The following is a 21,910-nucleotide window of genomic DNA, read 5'->3' on the forward strand; positions in this document are numbered from 1 at the left end:
TTGCTTCTCTATTTCATATTTACAGGTGTGTAGCTTTGAGCCAGTGTAGGTGGTAACACATATGTTTATTTCTTTTCCTTGCCCTTGTACTTAAACGTAAGCCTTTACCTGTTTTGTTAGCCTTGCGTTGGGTGATGTAACTGTTGGTCTTATTTGGAGGAAGCCCCCCCATCCCAAGCTGTGTCAGGGCAATGCACCCAAGAGGCTGCTCGGGAAGGAAGCCTTTTCTTAGACTGAGAAGATTTGTAGAAATAACCGCTGTTCTATTTACCTGGGGTCTCCATCCCCACGATCTGCCGAACTTCAGTTTACAGCAGCGAAACTCTTAGGGGGATTTCCATAAAACAGCTGAATTCCGACTGGGTCATCAGTGGCAAAAGTCAGACACGTGCTCACTCGCCTGGGAGCCAATAGTAACTTTTGCAAAAGCTGCCTCAGGAAACCCCACAGTTCGGAAGCTGCATCTTTCGGACACTGAAAAATAATAGTCTTTTACCAGAACAAAACAAAAACCTAGACGGGATAATGAGAAAGGCTTTTCCCCTTGGCATTGGGAAGCGATGTCAAAGACGCTCCATCCAAAAGGAGTGCGGGGAGCTATCGTAAAATTCCTTTACCGTTCCCGCGGGCTAATGGGCTGGGGAGAAGGGGGCGGAGATGGGCTCGGGTGAGTCTCTGGCCCTTTAAGGAGGAGGGACAGGCGTAAGACTCTGTACCTTTAAGAGTCTCTTTGTCTGGAAACCTCCTTATTTACCCTCCTGTGCTTCAACCAAACTTCGACCCGCGATTCACAACGCCCCTCTACGCCGCCGCCCCTTACGGCAGGCTCAAATCGGCCGCGCGTCGGTGGCTAACCCTAAACTTGGCAGCCGCGGCGCGAACCCTCGGAGGGGATGTCTGTGTCGGGTCAGGGCCCAGCGCTGCGCCGTTGGCGCAATGCGGGGCCCGGGGGCGGGGCTCCGGCGGGCGGGCCAATGGGTGGGCAGGGGGCGGGGCCGTGTTTGGTTGTCTCGCGCCCTGGTGACAGCTCGCGCGTGCTGATGATGGCGGTAAATAGAGGGGGGTCAGGGGAGGGGGCGGAGGAGGTGGGGAGGCAGGAAAGGGGATAGCTCCAGGGGGTGGGGGGACGAGGACCGGGGAGGGCGCGACGGCCAGGGAGCCCATTCTGGGACTCGGAGGCGGGGACAGGAGTCTCCGGCACACTGGCCCTCCCCTTTAAAGAAGCAAAACCTCACACACCGGGTGAGGGGCGACAAAGGCGGCGCGCGCCTCACGGGCGGGAGGAGCGGCGGCAGGGGGCGGGACCGCGGCGCCGGCGAGCTGGGGGCGCCTGGGGCGAGGGCCGGCGGGAGGCGAGAGCCGGCTGTCCGGGAGGGTCGGCCCTTTATTTTGGCGGGGTGGGCGACCGCTGGGTTTGGGGTAAAAGCTTTGAGGGGAGAAGGGAAGGAAGGTTTGGGAACGGTTGGGGGGAACGGTTCTGTGAATGAGACGAGGAGGATTAAGGGGAGAAAGGGTTAGAAGGCAGGGAGAGGAGTGAGAAAAAGCCAGCCAAGGAGGTTGGAAGGAGGCAAAACCCAGGGTGGGTGATAAGGAAGCCGGGCCGGGAGTGAGGTTAGGAAGACAGAGCCTAGGAAGACGGCTCCTCGGCTTAGGTGTGAGAGAAGGGGTTTGGAGGGGAAAGCTCTGAAGGGGATGGTAGTGGGGTGAGGGTTACTGGGGTAAGTGTTGCAAGTGGAAGGCAAGGAGGGGCAGAGCTGGGGTAGTAGTTGGGAGTAGAGGAGAGAGAGTGATTAAGAGCCAGACGTGACAAGGGTGTGAACTAGTGCAGAGCGAGATGAGCTGAAGATCTAGGACCGGCGGTGGGGGGGAACTGCGAGGTTCTGAGAAAGGTATGGGTTAGTGGGTGGGCAGTGGGTATAAATTCTTGAAAGTGAGGGAGGGGGAATGAGACACTGGGCTAGAACCAGGTGGAGTTAGGAATAAGTGCGGTGGGAGTGGAAGGGTGAAAGGAAATAGAGATGAGAGATGGGGCGTTTGTAGGACAATTCGGGGACCAGAAAGCTGAAAGGAGAAGAGGGTGAGGGTGTGAGAAGTGATGACGGTCTGGGACAGGATAACTGGGGAATTGTGTTAACTGACGAGGTTCAGCAAGATCCAAGGTACAAACAGGGAGGTTAAGAGACAGGGTGTAAAGCGGACCAGCAGAGGAGCAAGGAAGAGGTGGGCCCCAGGATTTAAAGGATGAGATGGGGAGTGAGGGAAGAGAACAGGGTTAAGGGCAGCTCGGGGAAGCCTGATGGATGTAGAGCTGGGGTAGACTGCACAGGGGTGGGAATTAAGTGTGCAGTTGGGGGAGATGCTCCAGAAGGTCCTCGTGGATCAGGGCAGAGACGCTGTAGTGAAGGATCAAGTGTAGGGAGCCTTTGGTGCAGAAGAGGAGGAACCATGGTGAGTGCAAAGAGACCTAGAGATAGGAGCAAAAACCAAAACGTAACAGTGGAGGTAGGGGGTGAAGGAAAGGAATTCTTTGTTGAGAAGAGAACTGTGAGTGTGGTGAAACTGTGAGTCCTTTTGTCCATGAAAGTAGGATATTCCAGAAACCTCTTTCTCTCTTCAGGGAATCTTGAATCTGCTTCCACCTTTCATGGCTTTTTAAATCGACTTTTCATGTCCACTTTGAAAAGATGAGACCCATTTTGATTTGATTTTGTTCATGTATGAATGATGAAGCATCAACTGGGTGCCGAGAAGCTCTGCATTTCACCAGTGTTGTGATAATGGGGAAATGGGTTGTATTTCCAGTGTGGTTGTGCCTGTCTGGTGTGACAGTGTTGTGTTGTAGCAGTGTGATAAATGACAAGCACTGGGCAGTGCTTTATCGATAGCCTTTTCATTTTCAATGGGGAACACACTGTTGTTGAGATAGAGAAAGATGAAAATCTTTTTGTTTTGTTTGATCAACCAAATTTCTGCCTAATTGTTTTTGGTGGCTGGAGAATATTGAGAAATCATTTCAGAGAAAGGCGAATAGCCAACCAGGGAAGTTTGCCGGGGATGACATTTAAATCGGGGCAGTGAGGACACCTAGTTCCTAAGCTACCTTTAGCTTTGTGTGGGACTCTTTATACTGTAGTAGGGAACTCACCCATTTAACAAAAATAGAATAAAGAAAGGGAGGTTTAGAATAGTAGAGGATTTTAGAGTGGGACTTACCTTTTAGGTTAAATAATGGGTTTATGGGTAATTTTTATCATGAAAAAACCTCTAAGATAATGCAAGCTGGAGCCTTGGACAGCTCCACTGCCTCTTCTGTTTTGTAGTTGTGAATGAAAAAGATTAATATTTTCTAGAAGAAGCTTTTGATTTTTAAGACACTTTTGGAAATTAAAAGGAAGATAAGAAATTTGGGACAAAATTTAGGTTATTCTTAACCAAGTGTTTTGTTTTGATGATTTTTATCCTGAAGCTTTTACATTTAGCTAAGAATATGAATGATTATTTGCATTTGATGGTGGCAAAGATAGCATATAATGTACTTAAGAAAAAAATGCAAACTATTCTCGAGACTTATTTGAGGTTATTTCGTTAGTGTACATTCAGTTACACAAAGATGCTTTTTCTTCAAAGTTGTGTAAATTTTGGATTGCTGCTGTTTTGTGGGTATTTGTATAAACGGCAAAGATCAAATGGTTGATAGCATCCGTGATAGTTAGCAAAGATTAGATTTTGATTAGTGGATATCAGAGACATTGGTTATTAATGTATTTTAATAATTTAGGATCTTAAATCTTTCTGGATGCAGCTGCTATGTTCATGGATTCTAGATTCTGTTGAGAGGTGTTCAGGATGACTAGATTGATTTAGCAGTTTAACAGGATTTTAAAAAATTACTATTTTTCCTTCTAAGTTTCAAGAGGATTAGTCTGAAATGTTAACTTTCAAGCTGAAGAGTAACTTTGCTATGAGGCACCTGTTTCTGTGAGATGTGTGCGCATGTTCCCTTCATTTCTAGGTATGTCTGGCATTGCTAGTAGGTTGTGCTCTGTGTGTGGTATTGCCATATTTATTTATTTATAAACATTTATTTATTTATTTTGGCTGCACCAGGTCTTTGTTGCAGCATGCAGACTCTTAGTTGTGGCATGCAGGCTTCTTAGTTGTGGCATGCATGTGGGATCTAGTTCCCCAACCAGGAATTGAACCCGGACCCTCTGCACTGCGAGCGTGGAGTCTTACCCACTGGACCACCAGGGAAGTCCCGCCATTTTTATAATGTAATTGTTTTGTACCTGATATCTTTACATAAATTATTTTAGACTTACTTGATAATGATGAAGAAGAAAATATAAACTATAAGCTAAACAAAGGGAAAGTCCATTTGGGTCTTATCTATTGTTTCTGTATGCTGCCATAGTGTGTTAAATCACCACTTCTTGTTGTGAGTGGTTATTTCTAAGTTGATATTTCATTTTAAAAAAAAATTTATTTATTCATGTATTTATTTATTTTGTTGGGCTGGGTCTTTAGTTGCGGCAGGTGGGCTCCTTAGTTGTGGCTCATGGGCTCCTTAGTTGCAGTGTGCATGTGGGATCTAGTTCCCTGACCAGGGATTGAACCTGGGTCCCCTGCATTGGGAGCGTGGAGTCTTTTTATATATATATATAAATTTATTTATTTTATTTATTTACTTTTGGCTGCGTTGGGTCTTCGTTGCTGCACGTGGGCTTTCTCTAGTTGCAGTGAGTGGGGGCTACTCTTCGTTGTGGTGTGTGGGCTTCTCATTGCGGTGGCTTCTCTTGTTGCGGAGCACGGGCTCTAGGCATGTGGGCTTCAGTAGTTGTGGCACGCGGGCTCTAGAGTGCAGGCTCAGTAGCTGTGGCGCGCGGGCTCACTTGCTCCGCGGCATGTGGGATCTTTCCGGACCAGGGCTCAAACCTGTATCCCCTGCATTTGCAGGCGGATTCTTAACCACTGCGCCACCGAGGAAGCCCCGGGAGCGTGGAGTCTTAACCACTGCACCACCAGGGAAGTCCCTCAGTTGATATTTCTAAAATTGAAAATGGACAATCTTTTAGTACAAATAATACTATTTATCAATAAGGAATCCAGTGATAAATTTAAGCTTTATCTTCATTTGTTCATCAAGTAGAATTCTACTCAATTTACTTTATTTTGACTACAATCTTATTTGCTAAGCGGAAAACTTTTCTTTGACTGCATTGGGTCCTCGTTGCTGACCGTGGGCTTTCCCAAGTTGTGGCGAGCGGGGGCTACTCTTTGTTGTGGTGCGCGGGCTTCTCATTGCGGTGGCTTCTCTTGTTGCGGAGCACGGGCTCTAGGTGCATGGGCTTCAGTAGTTGCAGCATGCAGGCTCAGTAGTTGCGGTATGTGAGCCCTAAGGCTCGTAGGCTTCACTAGTTGTGGCATGCAGGCTCAGTAGTTGTGGCGCATGGGCTTAGTTGCTCTGTGGCATGTGGGATCTTCTGGGACCAGGGATTGAACCTGTGTCCCCTGCGTTGGCAGGCAGATTCTCAACCACTGTGCCACCAGAGAAGTCCCTAAGCCAAAAACTTTTAAGTTTATATATTCAACAAGTAGGTTGTACATAATTAAATGTTTTTCTGGTTAATTGTAGATTCTTTGGATGGGAAGAGACCTTGAAAGGACCTCTAGTTTATCCTTCAACTTCAGTCAGTATCCCACTTAAATCATTCCAGGTAGATAAAAATGTATCCTATTTGTGTAAATCTTCACAGGTAATGTGGCAACCTTTGTAGGTACTGTTTTCCAGCATTTAATTATTTTCTCTATAAGGACAGTGTCTTCTGTCTAAGCAGAACACAGTACAATATTTGTTTGTTCTCTCTTGCCCCATTCTCGATTTTTGAGTAAAAATACCTGCTTACTATAGTATTAAGAAGACCCTATTTCTTTGTAAACTCAGTAATAGTAGCTACCCATGTGTAGTGCTTTTGTGCCAGACGCTGTTGTAAGCTCTTTGCAGATTGTATCTCACTTACTTCTTACAGCAATCCAATGAGGCCAGCACTATTACTGTTCCCATTTTACATGTGTTGAAATACAGGCTCCTTGAGATTAAATGACTTGCCCGGGGTTATATTCAGACCTTTCTACAGCTACTTGTTTGATAGTTGATAATCTTATAGTACAGATAATGCTGGGTTTTTTTGTCAAGTAGTAACTAAATGATACATTTAATCTTTCTTTTTAGTTTATAAAGTAGAATAAGGTGGGGATGGGATTTGAACCTTGGCATTTTGTGGGCAGTCTGCTTCTGTATTACCTCTGCTTGACTGTTGTGAAATGATCCCCCACCATGCTTTTCTCTGCATTATTTTAACCCTAACCAGTTTTGTTTGCCAATCCTTAAATTAGCCCTATGGTTCTGTTATTAACTTTCTCAGTTCCTTCCTAGATTGAAACCTGGGACAGATACCAATAAGGGCCATATTTCATGCAAAGATTACATCACGGTTCTTACATGCTTGTAATTTTTTGTTGCAAAATTGTATTTATAAAACAAAACAACCCCAAATCAATAAAATGCCTAATTGCATCGCAGTTTAATGAATTACCTTTTTAGCTAGAAAAAGGCCCTGGACTTTTCCTCAGTGGGCAACAGTCTCTCATCTGCAAACCTGTATGATATATAACAAGTCCATACAGGTTTGCAGATGAGAGATTATTGCCCATTGAGGAAAAAATGGAACTCAGATTTCAGTGTGGCTATCCATAGGCAAAATCTGTTCAGACTCTTGCTGATTTTTTCTATCTTCTCTTTATGTGTGCCTATGCAAGCAACATACTAAATACTATTTATTCATGCTTTAATTTGCTTAAATAATTGATTCACTTTTTTTTTAAGACTTTAATTTTTTTAGAGCAGTTTTAGGTTCACAGTAAAATTGAAGGGAAGGTACAGAGATTTCCTTGCCCCAACACACGCATAGCCTCCCCCCGCCCCGTTATCAACATCCCTCATCGAAGTGGTTCATTTGTTACAATTGACCTACTCTTTTTTTTTTTTTTTTAATGTATTTATTTTTGGCTGCATTGGGTCGTCTTTGCTGCGCGCAAGCTTTCTCTAGTTGCAGAGAGTGGGGGCTACTCTTCGTTGCGGTGCGCGGGCTTCTCATTGCGGTGGCTTCTCGTTGCGGAGCACAGGCTCTAGGTGCGCGGGCGTCAGTAGTTGTGGCACGCAGGCTCAGTAGTTGTGGCGCACGGGCTTAGTTGCTCCACGACATGTGGGATCTTCCTGTACCAGGGCTTGAACCCGTCTCACCTGCATTGGCAGGTGGGTTCTTAACCACTGTGCCACCAAAGAAGCCCCAACCCACTCATTTTTCAAAATAACTAATAATTAGGGTTTCTAAGTGCCCAGCATGAGCTAAGTAGGTAAATTGTTTGAAACTCAAAACAACCCTAGCAGAAAGCTTTTTTGTTACTACTCAATTTTTTTCTGACTTTGGATTTTTTTACAATGTTTCAAACCTTATAGAAAAGTTGCAAAAATGATACAAGGAACTTCTATATACCCTTCTTCAAATTCACGAATTGCTTTTTATTTTGCCCCATTTACTTTATCATTTTCTCTCATGTGCATATATTTAAACAAGTAAATTTGAAAAAAAATGGATATCAAGGCCTTACTTTTAAAAAGAAAAGGGAAGACTGTTTTGAGTATATCAGCAAGTTGGTATATGTTTGATTTTAGTCAAGCATGTGAAGCAAAGGAATCTCGAGGTTGGATTTGGAGTGGATTTTGTCATTTTATGGTTTGTTGTCTTCACTGTATTTTGAAAAACATCCCTCATTAGCAAAAACTGTCGTGGTCTGCCCTTTTGTAGGGGACCTCCTTAGCGCCTGGCATGATGTGGTCACACACAGTGGGTCCTCAGTATATGCTAGTTCTTGATGATGTATGGGTGATTATTATGTGAAAACAGGAGCCACAGCACTGTTCAACACCATGACTGAGACATATGTAGGTAAAATACATATTTTACCTAAAGATCCTTATGTTGCTTCAAGGAACTGGAAAAGATCTAAGTGTAAAGTACACTGCCTGAGGAATATTGCTTGCAATTAATACAAGTAGGTTTGCCTTATGGTAAGGAGACGAATATAAATATCTTAACATTCTGTTACCTCCCCCCAAAATTAACAGAAATTTGTGGAGTCTTTTCAGTTGTCGTGATATAAGGAGATTTCACTGACCCCCATTCCCATTGCCCCTCCAGCTCATCCTCGGTCTTTATTAAAATGGTGGCCTGTCTGTTTGATAAAGGCATGACCTGCAGAATGAGGCCTGTCTGATTTCAGTGAAAGGATTATTAACTGGATTCCGACAAATGTAAAATACAGCAGTTGAAGCCACCTCCCCTCCTCCGTTAGGTGATCATCAAAGCTATGAAATTTTGCTCTGTATTAAAGCTGATTGTAATAATGAAAAACACTTTGCTCTCATAGGATGAGAAAATTACAGATTATTTGGAAAGCATTCTTTCCAGTCGTGTGTTATTGTTCCTGAGACATGGGCAGTTTTTAAAGACTATAATACTGTTCCTTTGCCATTTACATGTTAATAGAAGTCTGAAAAGTAAGACACTCTTCTGAAATTTTCAGGGTTGTTTTTATTATGTGTCAAGTTGTAAACAGCATTCTGTGACAGGTATTTTCTCTCCTTCTATTGAGCTAATTAGTAATTTACACTCTAGTAACATCTCTTTCAGCCTCGCTGTGTGAAAATGCCTGCTACTCTGTGCCTTCTATGCAGCCTGGGCTGGCAAATGATCAGGGACAGATGTTGGTTAGCATATCAGAAGGATCAGGGATAAAATTTATTTTTGTGTTGTATTTTTATAAACATACAGGCTTTTGTATCTGCCCTTCCCCTGCCACACCGTCCCCCGCTCCCTCCCTCATTCAAACAGAAATGTTATGACCTCTTATAATCCAGAGCTACTGCCCTTGATTCAACTTTGGATTGTTTTCTATTCTGTCTCCCACCCTCACCCCCACCCCCACCCCAACACTGTGGGATTTAGGGGGGATTAGCAGGGCAGTCTGGCATAGTTTAGAGCCCAGGAAGCTGGTCTTCACTGCTCCCTCCCATCGACAGAATACAGAGCTTTTTGTCATTGTCTTTAGAAACCAGCAGTGCTTCTCTAGCTGGGCAAGTTATGTGAGGGGTGGGAGGGCAGCACTGTTGCTAGTGAGTTAGGAAGATGCTTTTATATGACAGTTGATTCTCTCCAAAGGAAAGATAGGCCCTACTTTTCCGTCAGCTTTTTCAAAATGCAGCCTGAGTGACCAAAAGACAATTTACAGCTTGCCTTTAGCACTTTGTCACATTGGTGTTCTGCTCTTTCCTGCCCCCACTCTGTCTCTGTCTTTCAGTCTCTGACATGGAAAAGATGATGTGTAGTATCTGTCATGTGTTCACTCAGATAGACCATGTGGGCATGTTAATGTAGCAAGAGCTTTTGACTTTGAAATAAAGTCTTAAGTATCAGTTTGTTCTGTGAAGAATATAAATTTAAATTGAGAATTGAAGGGCAGAGAGGGGTTTACTGATTTATCAGTTCTGAGCCAAAACCTTTCTAGAATGCTAGATAATTTGTGGTACTTATTTTTTCAGTTATGGATACTAATTTATCGGGATAATAAGGTCAAAATCCCTGTTAGAGCTAATTAGAGTCTCCCTGACAAAAATTGTTACCTGGAGGTGGCCACAAAGAAAATCAGGTGAGAAAATGTGTGAATAGCTCAGTTCAACCATCGTTGCTAGTAGCATTGTAATCATAGACATGTAGCCTTTGACGGTGAATCAGCGTTCATGAACAGAGGGCATCTCATTTATGTTAGCGTTCACTGAGTATGTGGGGCTCTGTTAGTGTTTTGTTTTCATAATCTAGAATGTAGAATGTTTCTATGGTTGGCCATTGCTAACATTTACTTTTTTTACTCTCCTTTTTCTATGTTCTAACCACCTGTATCAATTGTCTTAATTATATTGGATGTTCATGGTTAGATATTGATTACACTCTTGTGCTTTAACATCTAAAAGAGGTCAAAGGTCAGATTAATAAACAACATATGAAAAAGTAAAATATCAAAGTGGCCTGATCACACAGGGGTGTTGTGAGAAAGTAAAAATAAGAAAGTGAATGTATGACTAGGAAGTTGAATATACTCTTTTAAAAGAAACATTTCAAAAATATATGGCATAATGTGAAGAACTGATAGCAGTGAATTTCAAGTGAAAGGTAAGGATCGTGCTTTAGTGAAGAGATCAAACTCATTTGTGATGGCGTCATTGTCCACTCCATGCTAAAATCCCAAATTGGTTAAACATTACCAGTCTCCCTAGGTATACTGTTAATGTGCTTCTTGAATTATATTTTTTCTCCATAGGCCATTCAGCTTAGCCTACAGCTAATAATAAGTTCCAAACCTATTTAAGCTATAAATTCTAATTCTACTCATTTAAATAAACATAACATAAAGCATAAGTACCACTTTTTTACCTATTAGATGAAGAGATTAAACAAGTTGATGATAGCTAGTAGTGATGAGGATGTGGGGAAATTGGAATTCTCACACACTGCTGATGGGAACGTAAGTTCCCTTGAAGGTAAATTTGCAATGTCTGTTGGAATTTTAAATGTGCATACCCAGTGACCCAGAGATTCCACTTCTAGAAATTTGACCTATAGATATATTTATACACGTGCATGAAAAATATGAGTACAAAGTTTTTCTTTATAGCATTGTTTGTTCCTGCAAAAAAATGATGTCTGTCAGTTAGGGACTGGTTAAGTAATGTATGGTGGGTCCATACAACGGAATACCATTAAGCTATTAGGAATGCAATGAATCTTTATTTGCTGATGTAGAAAGATGTCCATTGTTAACTTTTTTTAAAGTCACGTTATAGGACAATAAATATAGAATATTCGTATTTTTGTAAAATGTTAAGGAGTGCTGTTGAGGTGTTCCCTTTTTTGGGGGTAGGTACTCACTTTTTACTCTATGTACTTCTATAGTGGTCACTTTTAATAAGCATGTGAGGAAGGGGTTAAGTGAGAACATTTTCATGAAGGAAACTTCCGTGGTAGTAAGGGAGGAGAAAGAAGCTGGCTAGAGAAGAAAACTGCTCATTTCATATGAGAAAGGATATATGAGATATATCAGTCAAGTTTTTAAGTAAGAAATGAGGACTGGAATGGCAAGAAGAGGGGATATAGTGGAAGTTGAGAACATTTGGTGGAGATTTTAAAGGCAGTGATAAAGAGCTTGCATTTGATTTGAAAAATGATCTATAAAATGGAGATGATAATAATACCTAGTCCACTGGGTTATTGTGAGGACTGAAGTAAATAATGCATATAAAATATTTAGAACAGTGACACATAGTAAGTGCTCAATGTTAGCTATTATTATTGAGTGAAAATACATTATCTTTTGTAAGCCAGAATAAATTAATCCGTTGTCTTTTATTGTGTGTGGTGATGATTCTGCTAACCCCACTGACAGACATGTAGTTTGGGTTTTTTTCCAGTAGTATTGGTGGTTGGCCTAACCATTCCTAGTCTTCACCTTTGATCCTCCCACCTACTAACACTTAGTATCAAAATCTGAAAACTGAAATCTGAATACAATTTTAGAGCTTTAGACATATGATGTCCTACCAGTTGCTATTGGGTTTGTTTACCAATATTAGCATGTATACTAGCTAACATTTGGGGCTTGTAAAAAGAGGGGAACAGGTAATTTGGGGGGGAAACATCATTTTCTGTGCCCATGGGATATGGAATAGATATGTCACTTTGCACCGAATGTGTTAATCAGTTTTTGTTAGCAATGCAATGTAATGAGCATATTAGCTACAGCACCTTCATTGGCAGCCAGCAGTCTGCTTGTGAAATCTTTTAGAAAACAGAAATCTGGCGAGAAGTATTCCTGAGCAGTGGAAATATCTTTGGGGGGAAAATAAAGTAGAAGAAAATTTTCTACCAAAAAGAAATTGTTTCACTACTGCGAACCACGAGAAAAGTTGTTTTACCTGTGGGCTAAGATGTGACGACATAATTTTTTACGGCTTTAAAGTGAGTTCTTTTCATATTTCGATTTTTCATTTAAGTTTGTTATTTAAAGAACTTCAAGGTATATTTACATTTGATGAAAAATATTGATAAAACTGTTTTAAGAATGGTGAATTTCTCATTTTATAGTATATATTCTAATGTAAATTATTTTCCCCTTCCACTTTCAGTTAAAACGTATCTTAAAACATATCTTTTTGTTGTTTTTTAAAAAAATCTTCAGCTGAAATAACAAAAGTTTATATTTAAGCACAGCACTTGGCACTTAAGAGGTGTTCAATAAGTTTTTATTGAATAAATTAATGTATGCATGAATGAAAAATATTCTGAATTTGGACTTTATACTCTGTGATTTGGGCACAGCCTAGCATTGCTGTATAAAGGCCTTCTGTTCAGCTCCCATTTTCATGCCCATTTTCCTCTCCCACCCCACAAGCACCCTCTCAAATGTGTTTGTCATATGTCCTTGATTCTATATGCATCTTTATAAGATACTTAGTGATTTGTGTGTGTGTGTGTGTGTGTGTGTGTATCTTTAATTCTGAAATTGCTCATTATACCACGCTGGCGTAGAATTTGGCTATAGAATTCTCCCTGTAAAAATGCTGTAGATCTTACTCTAGGTTTTACTTTTTTGGTCAGCACTGCTTTAAGATCTGTTTGTGCGTGTTGGGATGTACTTTTAGCTAATTGCTCCTAACTTCAGCATGGTATTCTGTGGTGTGTATCATTCCCATAGTGATGGATGCCTAGGCTACCGCAAACAATGCTATCAATAGACAGTCTTGTCCATGTCCATTATGGACACGTTTGCGAATTTCTTTGGGATACAGACTCAGGAGTGGCATTGTGGCATAAGTATTGTCAGGCTGCTGAATGGTTGTATCACTTTACACCCCACAGGCATTGCATTCCCCACCTCCCCAATGCATGGTATTGTTCACATTTCTAATTTTGGCCATTTAATAATGTCTCATTTTAATTTGTATTTTCTAATTACTAGTAAGTTTGAGCATTTCTTCATATTCAAGTTAGCAATTTCCCTTCTGTGAAATAAGCATGAAAGATTGAACGTAGTATTTTATTAACTTTTTTCAAGCTGGAGGAACTTTCGGTTATGCATTGTATTTTGTAAGATATTAGTATATTTTCTCAAGCTTCAAAAAGGGAAGAATATCATCCTTATGCAGAATCTTAAAGTATTGTTTTTCTTCCTGATCCCAAGAGATGATGAAACAAACTTTTTTCTAAGTATTCAACTTTAAAGCTATAAAGTATGCTACAGTTAAAGCATCTTACTGATCTATTCGCAGTGCCTTCATGTATGCTAAACATTGAGAGCAAGTGTTTGTGCCAGAGTAGATTCGGTGGGAAAGTGCTTCATTGTGTTAGTTAAAAAAAGAAAATCTCCCCTGGTCAAAAACTAGTACACGATTATGAAAAAAATCAGATCCAGCTGCTTCTCCCTGTTTATAGTCTCCCTAGATGTCAGGAAACTGGTAAATAGCAGACAGCACCTTCTCTAACTTGCCTTTCCATGAAGAGCCCAGCACTTGATCGAGGAGAACCGTCTTAGCACTTACTGAATATAAGCAGATAATATCAAAAATGATGAACAGATACCATATTATACTCCTCATTTTTCTATGAAAGGGCAATAGAAAATATGGATGTTTTGGTTTTTAAAGTGTTTGTGGATAGAGAACAGCATATTTCCTAATTGAGATGCCACTTCTCAGGGTCTTCTAGAAAGTTGGACAGCCGTTTCAGATTTGCATGTGAATCTCACTCCTGTTAATTTCAGGTCTCAGGAAAGGAGGAGTGACTGATATAAAATGCCCTTTCCTTGTTCAAACAGGTTCGCAGTATTTGTACTTTCCTTTCCTGAGGAAGCAATGCAGTTTTTAAGTGTTTTCATTTCTGACCAAGATGTGATACAATCAAATCGTTATGTTGACTTTGGTTTAGCATCTGCCTGACTGAGTGGAAAAGGAATTTTAATTTGTGACATGATTGACGTAGCCATAAACCATGAACTTTTCCCAATAATACCATAATATGTTAAAACAAATTACTCCTTTTTCTCTTTTTGCTGGTTTTGTGGTTATGTCTTTTGAGTAAGTTTCTATCAGCAAAACATTTTTTCCTGCTCTTAATTTTTTTCAAACTAAGCCACACTGTATGCTAAGATGTAGAGTTTCCCAAGTACTTTGATTTTGCTCTGCCTTGAAAATTACTGTTTTTCTTTCATTATTTTTTTCCTCAGAAATCTTGCTTGGAAAATTATATTTTTAGATGTGATTTTAAAACGTTCTTTTTAACCTTTTCAAGAATCTTTTAAAATTTAATATTTATCAATGCTAAGTCTGAATATAGCATAAAAAGTGTACTACCTGCTTTTCTCCTCCCCAACATTCTGCCTCTCCAGAGACCTCCATTTTCTACTCCTCCAGCAGTTCTTTTGGTATTTAATGCCATTTTTTCTAAACAGTAGGTTAAGCTGCTGTTTTTAAAAATCTGTATAGGGTTTTCTCTAGACCTGAACAGCTCTCATCATGGGATCTGCCTTCCTGAATAGCCTAGGTATTTTCTTCACCTCCCTATGTTGGAACTCCCTGTTTCCTGGACCCCATATCTTCCCCCTTCATTGTTTATATTTTAATTAAGCAATTCCTCCAGAAGTTTTCTAAGAAAAGGGTGCATGGGATGTAAATCTGCATGTATGAAAATGTCTTCATTTTCTCTCATACTTGATTTATAGTTTACCTGGCTCTAGAATTCTAGATTGGAGAATATTTTCTCTGAGTTTAAGAGGCATTGCTGTATTGATTTCTAGCTTCTATTATTGCTATGAGAAGGCTGGTGGTGTTCTGATTCTTGTTTTTTTTCCCCCTCCTTGGTTGGTTTTAGGATCTGATCTTTGTCCCTGATGTTCTAAAATTTTGTGATAATCTGCCTCACTTGTTTTATCTGTTGTGCCGGGCACACTGAGAGGCTTTTCAGTTTGGAAACAGATTTTTTTTCAGTTCTGGGAGATTTCCTTGAATTCTTTTTTCTTTTTCTTTTTCTTTTGGCTGCGTCGGGTCTTAGTTGCAGCATGCGGGATCTTTTCCTTGTGGCATGGGCTCTTCGTTGCAGCGCGTGGGCTTCTCTCTAGTTGTGGCATGCGGGTTTTCTCTCTCTAGTTGTGGCACACGGGCTCCAGGGCACATGGGCTCTGTAGTTTGCGGCACGCGGGCTCTCTTGTTGAGGCGCGCCGGCTCAGTAGTTGTGGCACGCAGGCTTAGTTGCCCTGACCAGGGCTCGAACCCGTGTCCCCTGCATTGCAAGGTGAATTCTTTACCACTTGACCACCAGGCAAGTCCCTTGAATTCTTAAATTATAACCAACCTCCCCCTTGCCCCCCGTTTTCCTATTCTTTCTCTCTGGAACACTTATTTGTGTTTGAAACTTGTGGACTAATGAGTCCTTTAATTTTACCATCTTTTCTATTTCTCATGTTTTTGGTCTCTGTTCTACTTTCTGGGATGTGTTTTGAACTTCATCTTCAGACTCTTCTAATTTTATATTTTCTCTATCATTTTTAATTTTCAAGAGGTTTTTCTCTGAATGCTGCTTTTTATTGTTTTCTATTTTTGTTTCATGGATGGAATAACTCTTCTCTGTTTATATTAGTTACAATTTTTAAAAGTTTTCTGCAGCCTCCAGTATCATCTCTGTTTTCCTTAAAGTACCTTTACTTGATCACTTGTTTCGGTCTTTCTTTTAGGGAATTTCCTTAAATGTATGGCCTTGGCCATCTTACTCGTTTTCCAGAATGAGCTACTGAAAAACTGAAAGCTGAATTTGCCTGAGTGGGGGCTTCTAAAAGTTAAATGGTGGTCTTCATTATAAGTTGATTAGCCAGGAACCCACTTTGGTGTGTGGGGGGGCGGGGGGGGATGTCACCTCCACCAGTCAGTATTTGTAGGTGTTTTTCTTTTCTCTTAGCCAGGTTTTCCCCAGAGAGAATGCTCCAACCATTGGCTTACACACCTGCCTTCAACATCTGGGGAGCTGAGTGGGGAAGGAGCTGGGGATATCTACCTTTCAGGATCTCAGCCTTCCTTGAATCCCCATCTTTTTAGACTGGTCAGCCTGCCCCTAGTTGTGCCCAAGTCCAGAGTCTCTTTAGTTTCCAGAGAGTAAATTCCCTTCCTCTGACCAGTGGCTGCTTGGAGTCAGGGTGGGAACCTTGGAGTAGAACTTTCACCCTGTGCTCCTTTATTCAGCCCTGCCTGCTGTTCCCACTTTCAGATCATTCTGAGCTTTTCTGGTGTTTCCCAGCACAATTCAGTTTGCTCTGAGCTTCCCCTTAACATGCTCTTAGTTTTTGCTTTCTTTACTGTGCTAAATCAAATAGCTAATCAATCTGCTTTTCAGCTTCCAAAAACTTGGTTGTAGTTGTTTCCTTTCCTAGTCTTTGTCCTTATGAATTTCATGTTTTTAATGCCATTTTAGTGGAGTTAGGGAGAGAGCAGAGGTAAATGAAGGTGTTCAATGCATCAATTTTCATTGAAGATCCAAATTTATTTCTTTGATGCCCTGTTTCAACACTACTTAATAGGTAGATGGTTTATAGCAGTTGAAAAATTTTGCTACAGTAACAGAATTGTACAAGATATAAATTCATTTGGTCTTTGCTACCCCTTTGGATTAATGCCTAGCCTATAGCTTGCTATGAGAGAATGACATCTAAATGACTTCAGGAAGTTTGCAGATAGTGTAATAGAAATTAAGGTCATTAAGTAACTTAAATATTCCTTTTTCAGATGTGGAAACTGAGACCCAGAGAGCAGAGGTGGCTTACCTATGGTCACTTATCTGTCCTGAACTAGAACTGAGTCTCTTCCCCAGTGTTCTTTTCCTTGCCAGTGTGGTTCTGTCTTCTCTCATCAAAGTAGCTGGAAATAGGAGCCCTTTATCATGGCTTATGTCACCCAAATGTCCTGTTAGTTTAGTGTGGGCTTTAGGTTGCAGTCATGGAATTTTTTTTTTTAATGTTCTTCTTCCTGTTAAAGATTGGGGTCTGGTTTTATTGGGGTGAACTTTAAAACTCAAGAAAAGTTGTGTCTTACCCTTTTAAAGATGTTTCTGTTTTGAAGAATTTATATTGAGCATTTAAAAGGTTTCTTTTTTCTTCCTACTATTCACTTTTCAGTGGCCTCCAAAAGTTCTTTGTCAGGGAGGGCAGAAACTCTTTCCTGAATGTAATTATAGCAGATAAAATTATTTAGAACAAATTAATATCCCTGTTAAAATGTTTAAATAATGTGGAAAAAGGAAACTCTTGTAAAAATGTCAAGTTTCTTTGGAGAAATCCTAGAATGCTTTCTCTATCAATTTTTCAAAACTCAATTCTCAATTCTCCTCTTCCAGGACCCCTTCCTGCATTTTACCCCATGACATAAATCTTTTGTCTTATTTCTCTTTCCCTCCTATATTTTGTACTTTGCACCGTTTGCCCCAGAACACTACCGAATTCGTTGTATGTTGACTAGGATTCTTTGGTGATTTTTATTTATATGTAAAATTCTTGGGGGCAGAAACCCTGCTTTATACTTTTGAATAAATTCACTTCTACACATATTTATGGAGTGCCTTCTTTGAGGCATTGGGTTCCTCTGTAGGTCCCAGCATCTTTGGGGTACACATTAGGACACTGACAGGTGCTGATGATTGGGAAAACTCACCTTTTCTCCAGTCACTATTAGGAGACGATTGAAAGAATGGGCTTTGCCCCTTGCTTTGTGTCACGTTGGTGACTAGTAATAACAGCTGGGAGCAGAGTGGGGAAAGCCTGTTTGGAAGCTAAGGAGTCTAATGTTTCCTTAACTGGAAAGTGAACATGTTGGAATAGAAGCCCTCTGAGCTTCCTTACACTCTCCAGATTTCATGATTATAAAGAGGTGCTCCTAGTGAATCAATGACACCCTTTAAAACAACTGACCCACAGAGAAAAATGTCTCTTAGGATTGAGTGGAATCCAATGGAAATCTTTCCTTGACTGAGCTAAACTGTTGCATACATAATCTGAAGTACCTGGAACACTTAGAATGATAAAGCATTGTTTTCTTGTTGTTGTTGTTTTTTTCCTCTCATCCTCTCCTAAGGTTAAATAATGCTTTCTCATTATTATTCTTTAGAAATGTATTAACTTTTACTTTTCCAATTTTTTAAAATTGTGAAATATGACATACGTGAAATACATTTTAAAACATATGTACATTTTAAAGACTAGTAAAACAAAAGCTGGAGTAACATCCTACAAGGGGAAAAGTTCCCTACATCATCCTCCCTCATGTCCCACCGCAGGTTAACCACTGTCCTGACTATTATCAAGAAAGTTAGGAATTTGCTTCTCTTTATTATGTTTTAAATTTCTAAACTTGAAAAATAGCCCAGTAATGAAAGGTCTTTAGTCTTTTTACATGTGTGTATATATATATATATATATTTTTTTTAATTAATTTATTTTTTTGGCTGCATTGGGTCTTCATTGCTGCACACGGGCTTTCTCTAGTTGCCGCGAGTGGGCTTCTCATTGCGGTGGTTTCTGTTGTTGCAGAACACAGGCTCTAGGCTCGTGGGCTCAGTATTTGTGGCTCACGGGCTCTAGAGCGCAGGCTCAGTAGTTGTGGCACACAGGCTTAGTTGCTGCGCCGCATGTGGGTTCTTCCCAAACCAGGGCTCGAACCCATGTCCCCTGCATTGGCAGGCGGATTCTTAACCACTGTACCACCAGGGAAGCCCGTATATTTTATGTTTTACACAACGTAATACTAGAAAAATAATAGGTAACATTTATTGATCACCTACCTCACGCCACTGAGTTTTCTGAACTCTGTACACATTGTAACTCCCTAATAATTGTATGAGATAGGTGAGGAAACCGAGTCATGGAGCTAGGAATTTGGTCCCACCGGGATTCTAATCCAGCCAATCTGAGTCCTAAACCTGCTCTCTTAACTACACCTAATTAGGGTGTTGTCTTATTATTTGATGCAATTTTATATTTTTAATATCTGCATCTATTTTGTATCTTTGAATATTCTAACCAGATCACAAGGTAGAACAATACAGAGTTGGAAAGCTCTGCAGGCGTTAGATCTTGACCAAATATCTTCTCATTGCTTGACACAGATATACAGTCCATCAAGTTATCTAAATCTTATTATATGTTTAGTATTGTCCATTTCAGAGCACTCCTAAAATGTTTATTTTATAAATGTTATTTTTTATGGGAATTTTCAGGGAAAACCAATAATATCACTTATATCTGTAGTGTAATGAATAGTGATATTTCACTTAGAGTTAAATTTTTAAAAGAAGAGCTTTGATTATAGGAAGCATTTTCTAATATAATATTTCAAAATTCTTTTAAAATATACTTTTATGTTTGTAAGACACAAGTAATTTTTGGCGCTTGTTTAGATATGGTCACCAAGAGATAGCTTCTTTATACGACAGTTACTGACTCTATTTAGTGAATTAATGTTTCCTTTACAATGTTTTCTCTAAAAACAGCTAGCTGTAGTGACAAGTCTTTATGTTTCAATTTTAAAATTAGATACTGTTTCTGTAGAAGGAGTACAGATTTACAGCTCAGTAGCTCCTGAACAAGGCATATAAAGTGCCTTAGAATATTGCTGTCTGCCAACTAAGTTTTACCATGGCACAAAACTTTACTTAAATAAACCTCATGTTGTTTGCCGCTGATGTGGAGTTACTGGCAACTTAAAGTGATTATCTTGGGCCTAGGCACTGCTGTTTTCTTGCTGTATGATACTGGACTAGTCATCTAATCACCATTTGAGTATCCATTCTTCATCTGTAAAATGCTGCTGATGTCTACCTCATTGTGAGAATTAACTGAGCAAATATATATGAAAACCCCTCACACAGCATGGTATCTACTAAAAGTATTATAAATGTTTGTAAATGTTCTCTTCCCATTATAATTTGCTGCTCTGTGCTGATAAAATTGTTGTATGGTATTTATAAAATGTGCTTGGTAATGACCAAATTAATGCTTTAAAAATGGCTTGAATGAATGCTGGCAGACTGAACTCTACCAATTAGTAATATTAATCGTATGTGGAGATTATAAAAAACAGGATTATATTTAAGCACAGTGATGAAATAGCAACTCCAGCACATGCTATATGGAAGGTCATTTTTGTGGCTGACACTGCTGCTCTACAAACTAAATGGGATTCGGTCTTGCTTTTGTTTGTATATATTTATCGTGGATAAGTGAGAATGTAAGCATATTATGCTATTGCTTTTAGGTCATTTTATTTTTTGGTGAGGAGGAATTCCCAATCTGGCTAAGGTTGTATTTTCTTTATTCTGTATTAAGTAGTTAATTAAGACCAGAATGTTATTTGAAACATAATAAAGAGAAGCAAATTTCTAACTTTCTTGATAATAATCAGGACAGTGTTTAACCTGGGGTGGGACATGAGGGAGGATCACATAGGGAACTTTTACACTTGTAAAACACAGCTTCATAAGCCCATGGACCGAGACTTACCTGGTGGCACAGTAGATAAGACTCTGCGCTCCCAATGCAGGGGGCCCGGGTTTGATCCCTGATCAGGGAACTAAATCCCACATGCATGTCGCAATTAAGAGTTCACATGCCACAGCTAAGGAGCCAGCGAGTTGCAACTAAGGAGCCTGCCTGCTACAACTAAGGAGTTGGTGAGCCACAACTAAGGAGCTCATTTGCTGCAACTAGGGAGCTGGTGAGCTGCAACTAGGGAGCTGGCGAGCAGCAACTAAGGAGCCCACCTGCTGCAACTAAGGAGCCGGTGAGCTGCAACTAAGGAGCCCTGGAGCCGCAACTAAGGAGCCTACATGCTGCAACTAAGGAGCTGGTGAGCAGCAACTAAGGAGCCTGTCTGCCACAGTTAAGACCCAGCGCAACCAAATAAATAAATATTTAAAAAATAAAATAAACCCATGGACCACATTTCTGTCTAATGCTGAAAAAGCATTTTTTTTGAAAAAGCATTTTAATAAATAGCTTATAAGATTCATTTGGCAAGTGAACTTAGAATTTACCACCTAGATTATTCTGAACCAAGGTCAAAGTGTATAAATGCAGTCCTAGCACCCTTTGTGTTTCACAGAAAATCGTAAATCTGTCTGTTTTGCAGTTTCTGTTCAGAGATCCTGAATTTGAACTTAAAACATTATTCAGAGCCATTAATGGGTAAAACCCATGGCAAACTAATAACTTAGAATCTCAGAACTGTAAAGTCAGCAGATCTTAAGCCCTTGTTCGGGCTGTCCATACTGCACAATGTTTTATGTTTCTTTTTGCATTATTACTTACCCTGGTGATATGTACACAATTTTAGAATTTTAAATTTGAGTGGGACTGGAGATCACATAGCTCTTCAGTGGCAGAGTGTGGACTGAGACCCAGACTTCCTGCTACCTAATCTCACTCTCTCTCTTCCCACCAGTCTATGCTGAGCTTCCTAACTTCGTGGCCAAGAGAGATTTAATTGTGTTCTTCTTAAAATTCGATATGAGGTCTCTTTATTTAGTTGTGGATGCATGTAAACTTTTGCCTTATTTAGTTGTGTGAGTTTCCTCTGCCTTTGTATTTTCCAAGCCTTTTGGCCTGTTTTTCCTTTAAATAGATATGACTGATCGTTTTTGATTTAAAAAATTATTTATGACATTATGACTTAAAAATATGTCATTTCATAGACTTTCTGCCCAATTAC

The 21,910-nt window shown here is 40.2% G+C and overlaps 1 protein-coding gene across 3 annotated transcripts in view; it reads left to right on the forward strand.

Moving 5' to 3' along the window:
• The window catches only part of MED20 (mediator complex subunit 20), a 43,071-nt gene that overhangs the window by 17,029 nt on the left and 4,132 nt on the right, over positions 1 to 21,910 (forward strand). The window lies entirely within an intron of this gene.

Source organism: Tursiops truncatus, chromosome 10, assembly GCF_011762595.2.
Source record: "Tursiops truncatus isolate mTurTru1 chromosome 10, mTurTru1.mat.Y, whole genome shotgun sequence".
Classification (NCBI taxonomy): Eukaryota; Metazoa; Chordata; class Mammalia; order Artiodactyla; family Delphinidae; genus Tursiops; species Tursiops truncatus.